The sequence below is a fragment of the Pongo abelii genome, chromosome 17 (assembly GCF_028885655.2).
Source record: "Pongo abelii isolate AG06213 chromosome 17, NHGRI_mPonAbe1-v2.0_pri, whole genome shotgun sequence".
In the NCBI taxonomy this organism is placed as follows: domain Eukaryota; kingdom Metazoa; phylum Chordata; class Mammalia; order Primates; family Hominidae; genus Pongo; species Pongo abelii.
Window position 1 is genome coordinate 13581874 of NC_072002.2, and position 11426 is coordinate 13593299.

Consider the following 11426-nt stretch of genomic DNA (forward strand, 5'->3'; position numbering starts at 1 on the left):
GGATTGAATTCCTGACCTACAGTGATCTGCCCTCCTGGGCCTCCCAATGTGCTGGGATGACAGGCCTGAGCCGTAGGGATTTCAGCCTTTAAAAGTGCCAGCCCTGCCACCTTTCACTGCGGGCCTTACGCTCAGAATGACGTGTCCTCTCTGCCATAGGTTGACTATTTGAGTTCCCTATGCCATTGCACTGTAGCCTGGGCAGTAAGAGTGAAACACCATCCCCCCACCTTCCCATGCAATAAATAAATAAATAAATAAATAAATAAAATCTCTACACATGACCTATAAGTGTGTGTTCCCATGAGTGATTTCTAACAAATGGCACTGTACACTGAGTGCAGTGGCTCACGTTTTTCATCCCAGCACTTTGGGAGGCCGAGGTGGGTGGGTCACGAGGTCAGGAGTTCAAGACCAGCCTAGCCAACATGGAGAAACCCCATCTCTACTGAAAATACGAAACTGAGTCAGGCGCAGTGGGGCAGGCACCTGTAATCCCAGCTACTCGGGAGGTTGAGGCAGGAGAATCACTTGAACCTGGCAGGCGGAGGTTGCAGTGACCCGGGATGGCGCCACTGCACTACAGCCTGGGTGACAGAGTGAGACTCGGTCTCTAAATAAATAAATAGAAAGAAAGAAAGAAAGAAAAGAAAAGAAAGAAAAGAAAAGAAGAGAAGAGAAGAAAAGAAAAGGAAAAAAGAAAAGAAACCAGAAAAGAAAGACAAAATGAAAGAAAAGGCACAGTATTGTTAGTGGGCTAGGACCTTCTCTCTTTCTGTCTGTTTCTCTCTGTCTCTCTCTGTCTGTCTCTGTCTTTCTCTATCTGTCTCTTTCTCTGTCTGTCTCTTTCTTTCTCTCTCTCTCTCTCTCTCTCTGCCTGTCTCACTGTGTCTTTCTTCTGTCTAACTCTCTTTCTCTGCCTGTGTGTCTCTCTCTCTCCCTCCCTGTCTGTTTCTATCTCTCTCTGTCTCTCTCTTTGTGTCTGTTTCTCTGTCTGTCTCTGTTTCTCTCTGTCTCTCTCTGTCTGTCTCTGTTTTTCTCTTTCTGTCTCTTTCTTTTTCTGAGTCTCTCTTTCTGTCTCTCTCGCTCTCTCTCTCTGTCTCTCTGTCTGTGCCTAACTTGTCTTACTCTCTTTCTCTACCCGTCTGTCTCTCTCTCTCTGTCTGTCCCTCTTCCTCCCTTTCTGTCTCTCTCCCTCTATCTCTCACCCTCTCTCTGTCTGTCTCTCTTTCTGTCTGTTTCTCTCTGTCTCTCTGTCTCATCTCTGTCTTTTTCTCTTTCTGTCTGTCTCTGTCTGTCTCTCTCTGCCTGTCTCTCTCACTATGTCTGTCTTCTGTCTTGCTCTCTTTCTCTGCCTGTCTGTCTCTCTCTATCCCTGCCTTTCTGTTCTCTCTCTCTCTTTCTGTCTGTTTCTCTCTGTCTGTCTCTGTCTGTCTCTTTCTCTGTCTGTCTCTCTCTTTCTTTTTTTTTTTTTCACACGGAGTCTCACTGTGTCGCCCAGGCTTGAGTGCAGTGGCGCCATCTGAGCTCACTGCAAGCCCCACCTCCCAGGTTCACGTCATTTTCCTGCCTCAGCCTCCCGAGTAGCTGGGACTATAGTCGCCCGCCACCAAGCTCGACTAATTTTTTGTATTTTTAGTAGAGATGGGATTTCACTGTGTTAGCCAGGATGGTCTCGATCTCCTGAACTCCTGGTCCACCGGCCTCAGCCTCCCAAAGTGCTGGGATGACAGGAGTGAGCCACTGCGCCCGGCCTGTCTCTCTCTTTCTTTCTTTCCTCTCTCTCTATGTGCCTATGTTCTGTCTTACTCTCTTTCTCTGCCTGTCGGTCTCTCTCTCTCTGTCTGTCTCTCTCCCTCCCTGTCTGTTTCTCTCTCTCTGTCTCTCTCACTCTCGCTCTCTCTATCTCTCTCTCGCTGTTTCCTTCTGTCCGTCTCTTTCTGTCTCTCTCTTTCTTTCTCTGTGTCTCTGTCTATCTCTCCCTCTGCCTGTCTCTCTCACTGTGTCTCTCTTCTGTCTTACTCTCTTTCTCTGCCTGCCTGTCTCTCTCTCCCCCTCTCTTTCTGTTTCTCTCTCTCTCTATCTCTCACTCTCTCTCTCCATCTCTCTCTGTCTGTTTCTCTATGTCTGTCTCTGTCTTTCTCTGCCTGTCTGTCTCTCTCTGTCTCTCTCCCTCCCTGTCTGTCTGTTTCTCTCTGTTTGTCTATCTCTGTCTCTCTCTTTCTGTTTCTCTCTCTTTCTCTATCTCTGTCTCTCTCTCTTTCTGTTTCTCTGTGTCCATCTCTGTCTTTCTCAGTCTGTCTCTTTCTCTGTCTGTCTCTCTCTTTCTTTGTCTCTGTCTGTCTCTCTCTCTGCCTGTCTCTCTCAGTGTGTCTGTCTTCTGTCTTACTGTCTTTCTCTGCCTGTCTCTCTCTCCCTCCCTTTCTCTGTCTCTCTGTCTCTCTCTTTCTGTTTCTCTCTGTCTGTCTCTGTGTGTCTGTCTGTTTCTCTCTTTCTGTCTCTCTCTTTCTGTTTCCTCTCTGTCTGTCTCTGTCTGCCTGTCTGTCTGTCTCTCTCTCTCCCCCTCCCTGTCTGTCTGTTTCTCTCTCTCTCTGTCTCTGTCTCTCTCTCTCTGTCTTTCTGTCTGTTTCTCTCTGTCTCTCTCTGTCCATCTCTGTCTTTCTATGTCTGTCTCTTTCTCTGTCAGTCTGTCAGACCCCCCATGCCGGAGAGGGCCCTGCCCCTTCCACAAAAGTGAGAAGCGCCTGCTTAGAGAGGCCAAGAGGAATCCAGACAGATGGGCCTTGCTAGGCTTCGCCACTCAGTGTATGATTTTGGGAGGTCGAGGCTGGGTCCCCACTTGGATGGAAGGGGCATTTTCAGACTTTTCTCTCTGTCACGTGTGGTGTCCCTACTTCTCGTATTTTCCTGATAAGCTCCTCGACTCAAAAATACATGGTTAAGGCCAGGCGTGGTGGCTTACGTCTGTCATCCCAGAACTTTGGAAGGCTGAGGCGGGGGATCACGTGAGGTTGGGATTTTGAGACCAGCCTTGCCACCACAGCGAAACCCTGTCTCTACTAAAAATACTAAACTGAGTTGGGTGCAGTGGGGTATGGGCCTGTAATGCCAGCTACTCGGGAGGCTGAGGCTGGAGAATCACTTGAATCTGGGAGGTGGAGGCTGCAGTGAGCCGAGATCGTGCCACTGCACTACAGCCTGGGCTGTAGAGTGAGTGGGACTCTGTCTCTAAACAAACAAACAAATAAATAAATAAATAAATAAATAAATAAATGTATTCTTTTCCATGCTGACTGACACTTGCAGACATCATTTGTCTTTGGGCATCATCTAGCGGCCACTGTTATTGAAAGTCTAGGTGACATGGAGGGAGGTCTCGCAGACTTCACCGAGCCTGGGGCAACCGGCTTCTCTCTCTCCCTTCTGGAGGCCTCTCCCTCTCTCCCTGGTTGCCTAGGGAACCTCCGCCCTGGCGGGGGCCCTATTGTTCTTTGATCAGCGCTTTAGTTTTCTTTGTGTGTTGGAGTCTTTCATGCGCATAGACTTTTCTACTTGCGTTTTAGGAGGGGTCAGTTTAATTTTCAAGTTGCCCCCTGGCTCCCCCCACTACCCACGTCCCTTTATCTTCATTTAGTGAGTCAGTTAGGCGGGTTCCTCCCAACCCCCCACCCCCCGCCTCCCAACACCCTGCTTGGAAACCTTCCAGAGCCACCCCAGTGTGCCTCCGACTTCTCTCCCCTTCCCCCACCCCTTACCGGCGATCTCATTCTTGCCAGGCTGACATTTGCAACGGTGGGAGTCAGGCCTCACTCAGTGGCCACCGTTTTTGAAGATGGGGGTGGCACGGTCCCAATTCCCTGGAGGCAGCTCGGGGCCCTTGACCCGTGTGGGCAAGCAGGCGGGTCTGCTCTTTTGGGGTTTTTTTCCCCCGTGTCCCTCCTCAGGCCTCCCTCCCTAGGAAAGCTTCACCCTGGATGGGTCTCAATCACCTTTTATCATGATGTTTTAGTTTCTCCGCCCTCCGGCCAACATAGTTTCACAATGGGAATGGCATCACAGCTCTAGTCTAGGCCTTCTTATTATTTGCCCAAAATAGAAACGTTTTCTGAAAACTAATACTTTGCTCACTTAAGATTTCCAGGAACGGTGCCTTGGCCCGTGTTTGTTGTTTTGTTTTGTTTGGTTCGTGTTTTTCCGTTTTCGTATGTATTTCTTTTCAGGTGAAGTAGAAATCCCCAATTTTCAGGAAGACGTATATTTTCCCCAAGACATGTTAGCTGCTGTTTTCTCCTGTCGTTAACTAGCGCTTTTGTGAATCTCTCAACGTGTAGTGAGAGCCGGTTGATGTTTACTTCAGAACATCTTATTTTCTAGAAATCCTTAAGCGAATGCTGCTGCTGCTCTTGCTGCTGCTGCTGCTCTTGCTGCTGCTGCTGCTCTTGTTGCTGTTGTTGTTGTTTTCAAAGCACACCCCGGCCACACTTAAAGGAATCAAAAGCATTATAAAATATGTGTAATTATTTCCTGAGCACGCCCTTCCTCCTCCTCTCTCTCTCTGTCTGTCTCTGTCTCTCTCTTTCTCTGTCTTCTCTCTCTCTCTGTCTCTCTCTCTGTCTGCCTGTCTCTCTCACTGTGTCTGTCTTCTGTCTTACTCCCTTTCTTTGCCTGTCTGTCTCTCTCTCTGCCTGTCTGTCTGTCTCTCTCTCTCTCCCTGTCTGTCTGTTTCTCTCTGTCTCTCTTTCTCTGACTGTCTCTTTCTTTCTCTCTGTCTTTCTGTCTCTGTGTGACTCTCTCTCTGCCTGTCTCTCTCACAGTGACTGTCTTCTTTCTTTCTCTACCTGCCTGTCTCTCTCTCTCTCTTTCTCTCTCTCTGTCTCTCTCTCTCTTTGTTTCTCTCTGTCTCTCTCTGTCTGTCTCGTCTTTCTCTGTCTGTCTCTTTGTCTGTATCTCTCTTTCTTTCTTTGTCTCGCTGTCTCTGTCTCTGTCTCTCTCACTGTGTCTGTCTTCTGTCTTATTCTCTTTCTCTGCCTGTCTGTCAGTCTCTCTCCCTGTCTGTCTGTCTCTCTCTCTCCCTGTCTGTCTGTTTTTTCTCTCTCTCTTTGCCTGTCTGTCTCTCTGTCTCTGTCTCTCTGTCTCTCTCTCTCTGTGTCTGTCTTCTGTCTTACTGTCTTTCTCTGCCTGTCTGTCTCTCTCTCTCCTTGTCTGTTTCTAGGTCTCTTTCTCTGTCTCTGTCTGTCTCTCTCTCTTTCTCTCTGTTTCTCTCTCTCCCTCTGTCTGTCTCTTTCTCTCTCTCTTTCCCTCTGTCTGTCTCTCTCTTTCTTTCTCTCTATCTCTCCAACTCTCTCTGTCTCTGTGTGTGTGTGTGTGTCTGCTTTCTGCCTTACTCTATTTCTCTGCCTGTCTGTCTGCCTGTCGGTCTGTCTCTCTCTCTCTGTCTGTCTCTCTCTCTTTCTGTCTGTCTCTCTTTCAGTTTCTCTCTATCTCTGTCCATTTGTGTCTTTCTCTGTGTCTTTATCTGTCTGTCTCTCTCTCTTTCTGTCTTTCTCTCTTTGTGTATCTTTGTGTCTCTCTGTCTGTCTCTCTGTCTCTGTCTCTCTCTCTCTATCTCTCGCTCGCTCACTCTCTGGCTGTCTCTATCTTCTGCCCTCTCATTCTTGGCAAAATAAGTTCAAGTACATCTAATCTAATCCCTTACCACGGCCTGAATTCTTAACTTTAGACATCCCAGATTTGATCTCCCTACAGAATGCTGTACAGAACTGGAGAGTTGATTTCTGGACTTGGATACCTCGTAGATACTACATATTAATAAATATCCAACCCTAAAATCTGGCATTGCTTCTAGCTCGACTGTCTCGAAAAATCATACCTCCGTTCACCTAGGATGCTGGGAGGGTTTTCTCAATGTGCATCTGCTCATGTCCTCCATGACCTATGACCAAGCCCTGTCCGTTCTGTCTCAAATATGTATCTGCAAACACTTCTCTCCATTTCCGCAACTACCCATGGCCCTTTGTGGAACCACTGGCTCTTTGAAAAAAAATCCCAGAAGTGACTTTGGCTTTTTGGCTAAGAGGTCTAAACCTGCTGAGAACTTTCCTGCCCAGGATTCTGTGTGAACAAAAGTGCTTCTGCTGGGAGCTGGGATCCTCGGGACCATGCTTGCTAGTGCTGGATGAGTCTCTGGAAGGATGCAGGGGACTCTGCAAAGCTGACCTGTCCCACCGAGGTCCAATGGATACCTCTGCATTGGCCCGAGGTCTCCAACGTACATCACCGTCACCAACCATCACCGTCAGCATCCTTGTGAGCCTGGCGAAGGCCCCGACTCCGGGGAGACTCTTGGGAGCCCGGCCTTCTTTGACTATAGTCCAAAGGGATGATGACTCCACCCACAAGATCCCCATTGAACTGCGATGTGGAGCATAGGTCAGAGAGGGGACCAGGAGGGGAGACGTCCTGACAGGAGATGAGTTCCCTAGCCTCTGGCCAACCCACTCATGTCCCACGTACTGGGCACCCATGGGACACCACCGCTTTATCCCCTCCTCTGTCCACAGCCACCCCAACCCCACCCCGCAACACACGCACAAACGCTGGAGGTTACAAAACCACACGGCGTGAATAGAGCCTGATGCAGCGACAGCTCATTTCATGAGGTGGGGGGGTGGGATGGGGTGGGGTGGGGTGGGGGTCTGTAGAGAGCCCGATTCTCCCTCGTGGGTGGCTACAGGATACAAATGAATATTGCTTTTTGGGCGGAGGGGCTTCTTTAGGCTGTCACGTTTGTGGGACTGTCTCTCAAACCCTTCCTTGAGTCCACAAAATAGATTCCACCCCACCCCTCAACGTTTCCCCTGGTGCTGGATGTATCCTGTCAAGAGACCTGAGCCTGACACGTTGAGTTAAACAGCTTTATTGGCTTTCTGTGTTTGTTTGCTTATGAGATGGAGTCTTGCTCTGACCCCCCGCGGCTAGAGTGCAGTGGCGAGGTCTCAGCTCACTGCAACCTCTGTCTCCTGGGTTAGAGTGATTCTCCTGCCTCAGCACCACCACGCCCGGCTCATTTTTTTATTTTTGGTAGACAAGGGATTTGACCCTGTTTCATTGGTTTTCACTGGAGATTCTAGATTCGATTCACACCTCATTGTGTGCCACATAATGACTTCTTTTTTTTTTTTTTAAAGCACAATATATCTGCTTTATTTGAGTGGCTTTGTATATCGTTATGATTGTGTTATAGATGAAGAAAAGATATTAAACACGGTGCTAATGATAGTGAAAGTGAAAACAAAAGAATGGTTATCTATTTAGTAGTTAGAATAAAGTTGCTCAGTATTTCGAGTTACCTAAATATGTCAACATTTAAACTCCTCCTACTAAAAACTTGCCAATCTGAATAATCCTCCTTTAAACACAATTTTTGATATGGTTAAGGTTTTTAAGAATGTGACTCTTGTAGAATAGCTGAACAGACAATATACATTTAAAAAAGAACAGCACAAGGATCAACCAGATTTGGGAAAAAATAAAAAAAAAACACAAGCCTTATGAAGAACTGAGTTCTTAAAATATTATGGAGAGCATAGCTATTGGAAAAGAAGGCAATATTGGCAAGTTGATTGTTAAATTTGTCAGCAAAAGCTAGCACTATTTTTTTGGCAATCTTTCAGGCACTGCAACTACTACTGCAAAATGTGATATAATCCATTGAACAACATATTCACCAATCAAAAAATATTTTAGTAATATAATGCTTCAGATTTAGAAGCAAATCAAGTATTAAAACTCAACTGCTATAATAATTAACCCCAAAGATAACCATATCTGACAAAAAAGCTTCCACAGAGTTACGAGTTCAGAATTATACTTTCTCTTGATATTTACTTATTTATTTTATTTTATTTTATTTTATTTTATTCATTTTATTTTATTTTATTTTATTTTATTTTATTTTACTTTTTTCTTGAGACGGCGTCTCACTCTGTCACCCAGGCTGGAGTGCAATGGCATAATCTTGACTCACTGCAACCTCCACTTCCCAGGTTCAAGCGATTCTCCTGCCTCAGCCTCCTGAGTAGCTGGGACTACAGGCACCCACCACCATGCCCAGCTAATTTTTATACTTTTAATATAGACGGATTTTCACCATGTTGGCCAGGATGGTCTCGATCTCTTGATATGATCTGCCTGCCTTGGCCTCCCAAAGTGCTGGGATGACAGGCATGAGCCACCATGCCTGGCCTTCTCTTGATATTTAAACTTTTATGTCAGTCCAGAAAAATACAATAAATGTCAACAGTAAGTATGGTGTTGAGGCAGAAGTAGGACCAAACGTATTCATATGTTACTCAGTTGATAACAATATGGCCTGGGTAGTAGTAATTTCCTATGTGTCTACTTATACACAAATACAGAAAAGTAAAACAGAGATACTGCTAAATAAAAGGGTACACTAAGTTCTTAATAGTAACTCAATAAACTGGAACACTGTCAAAAAGCAGCAACTAGTGAATTTTTCGGTGTTTTTTTCTATTATCCAATAAGTGAATTATGCTATTCCTTTCCAATTTCCCAAGCACTTTTTGTCCCAATCACCATTTCTGTGTTTGAAGAAAAAGTAACAAATCAATTAACAAAACTAAACAAGCAAGCAAACAAAACACAACTACAGTATTTGCAAAAGTTTGGTAGAAGACTGAAACTGTTGAGTATAAGCATCTGGTATTCTATTATAATTAGTTAACTGAAGAGTTTGTTAAAGACATACATTTCATAAGAAAACATGTTACTTTGAAGTTATTGACCAGTATGTACCATCCCTAAGTATTAGTAACCAAATTCATGACAATAAAGAGCTATCTAACAAGAAAAATTAGTGACTACCAGCACCATCAACAAGATTTGTCTTTACACTTCATTACCACTTACCATGCATTATAATGTCTAGGATTGACTCTGATAGCATTTCGAAAACAAGCTAATGCTTTGTCCAATTCTTCAGTTAAGACAAACTCTCGCCCTAATAGAGTATAGGCATAAGCATAATTTGGATCCACTTGGATAGCCCTCTGGAAGAATTTAATTGCAATATCGTGTTCCCGCTGCAGACTGAAACAGTTCCCTGCAGCACACCAGGCCTCTGGCGAATTTTTATCCATGTCTGTTAAGTCTTTTGACAGAAATGAAAGAGAGACATCTTTTTGAAGACGCCAAAGTGTTGTAGAGTAGATTTCCATGCCATCGACTCTATAATTCTCAATGCTTCTAACCTCTGAGAATATTCTTTCAGCTTGCATGTACTCTGAAATTTCGAAATAGGCCCTTCCAATTTGGCACAGTACCCAACTAGTATTGTAGTGGTGAGAAGGTAGATGGCTCAAAATATTTATAGCTTCTTTGCAGTAGTATGAACACAAAGCTAAATAACCTTTCCCACTTTCACGAAGAAGGCTCATCAAGCCTTCTGCTGCTGCTTTTTGTAGATTAAAAGCCTGAATCTGATGTGTGATTATGGATATTTTCTCTTCTGAATTGATGGAAGAGTCCAATTTTGTAATTTCCAGGTCGTCATTTATATTAGGTTGAGTTATTCCTCCTTTATTAGTTTTACTTTTTGTTTTTCTGTTTGGGGTTTTAGGTGGAAATTTCATTTTTAATTTCTTCCTATTCTCTTTGGTTGTGGAACTGTCACTAATAAAGAGTCATGAAGTTTTTTGATGCAGTGCATTTCGGGGAGATGTCATAGTGGGGCTCATTACCTGAGGTGTTGCACTTATTTATGGACCAGAACTTTCTGTTTGTGAAATAATTGGAGTTACCTCTCGGCTATTTCCACTCTGCGAGAAGTCAGACTTTGCTCCAGTTTGGCCAATTCTGGCAACAGACTTTTTTGAAGGGGCTCCTGTGGATGGCACATCAATTACAGAAGGTGTATTAGTGTAGTTTTGTAAATAAGATCCATCTCCAGGACTTGGGGTTTCTAATGGCAAAATCCCAAAACTTGGGGTTTATGGACTAAGAGCTGCTAGTCCTGTTAATAAACTTTGACCAGTTTTTGGTTTATTTTGAACTTGTTTAGATAATATGGAAGTTCCTGTTCCCAGTGGGACAGTATCAGGTGAAATTACAGCTGAATCAATAGAAGACACTGGGGAATCTGTATTCAAGGAGTACTTTGAATTGGAAGATTCTAAATTCAATCTGTTTAATTCAGTTGTGTCCTGGGGTGTTTCCGTAAGAACGGTCTCAGGCTGTCTGTGACATAAACTGTGATTAGGTACTTGTGTTGTGCAAGAGCTGGGCAGACAGTTGCTAAAGTTCTGTAAAGATGTGAATTTAAATGTTTGGTCAGGATCTGGCTTTTCACCTATTTCACATAATGATTCAAAGGGATACCAGAGGAAAGGATTTAAACTAAGTCTCTTTTGGTAACCTTCTGATCCTTTGGCAAGCCGATCTGTCTTGCAATATACATGTCCCAACAATGGAAGGGGAAAGCAAGCTGAATCACCAAACTCAGTGACAATATCATCATGGCTTTTCTGCTTATTAAACACTCCACCAGATAAGATTTGTTCCCAGTCTGCAAGCTTACTGAGATCAACACAACATTTTGCAAGCTGGTATTTGCATTGCGGTGCAGGACAACTGTGACTTTTCAAGAGTCTATATGCTTTATAGGCCTTTTCTGGGAGGCAAGAACAGGTCACCAGTAAAAACAAGGCTTCTTCTGAGTGTACTTCTGCATAAAGGCCTTCTGTGAGGAAAACCCCATCTCGGTAAGCATAGTGGTTTAGTGCTTGGCATAGAGCATCCTGGACGGGTTCCTGCAGCACGGTCATCCTCGAGGCTCAGGCCCAATTTCTGCAGTGCCTCAGGCAACCCCCCCACCCCCCCCTCCGCCCTGTAGCGGCTCCGGCCAGGCCAGCCTCGGCTCATTTAAATTCACCAGTTACTGGGGAATGGAGGAGGCCAAGCCAGAATGACTTCTTTATCCTGCTGACTCTGGAAAGCCCGGCCCCTTGTGATCCATTGCAAAGTGAAAGTCACCTCGTGTTTGGAAAACGGATCCGCTCCCATGTTCAGTGGAGCGATGTGGCATGTAGGACGAAGGACTCTGTTCCTTCTGATTTGGTCTGCACGGTGGTGCCTAGGGCTGGAGCTCTCTCTGTGCAGACCGCTGACTCCCTCTACCTTGGGTTCCATCGGCCCCACCCTGGGACATGAGCCTTGGCAGATTCTGGCCCGTCCTGGCCCTTAAGTCGCTGTCAGAAACCCCATCTTGTGTTCGGATGCCCCGAATAACTGTGGCTCGTGCATCTCTGGAAACATTGGAAATCTCTCCTCTACGCATGGTCACCTAAAACCCCAGGAGCTCGAGAAACACGTCCGCCATCCACCTCACTGCTTTCGGAGAGAATGCT

General features: G+C 45.4%; 1 pseudogene; it reads right to left on the reverse strand.

The window, feature by feature from the left end:
* Positions 1-8927: 8927 nt before the first annotated feature.
* Positions 8928-10844, reverse strand: LOC134760322 (cell division cycle protein 27 homolog; annotated as a pseudogene).
* Positions 10845-11426: the final 582 nt, after the last annotated feature.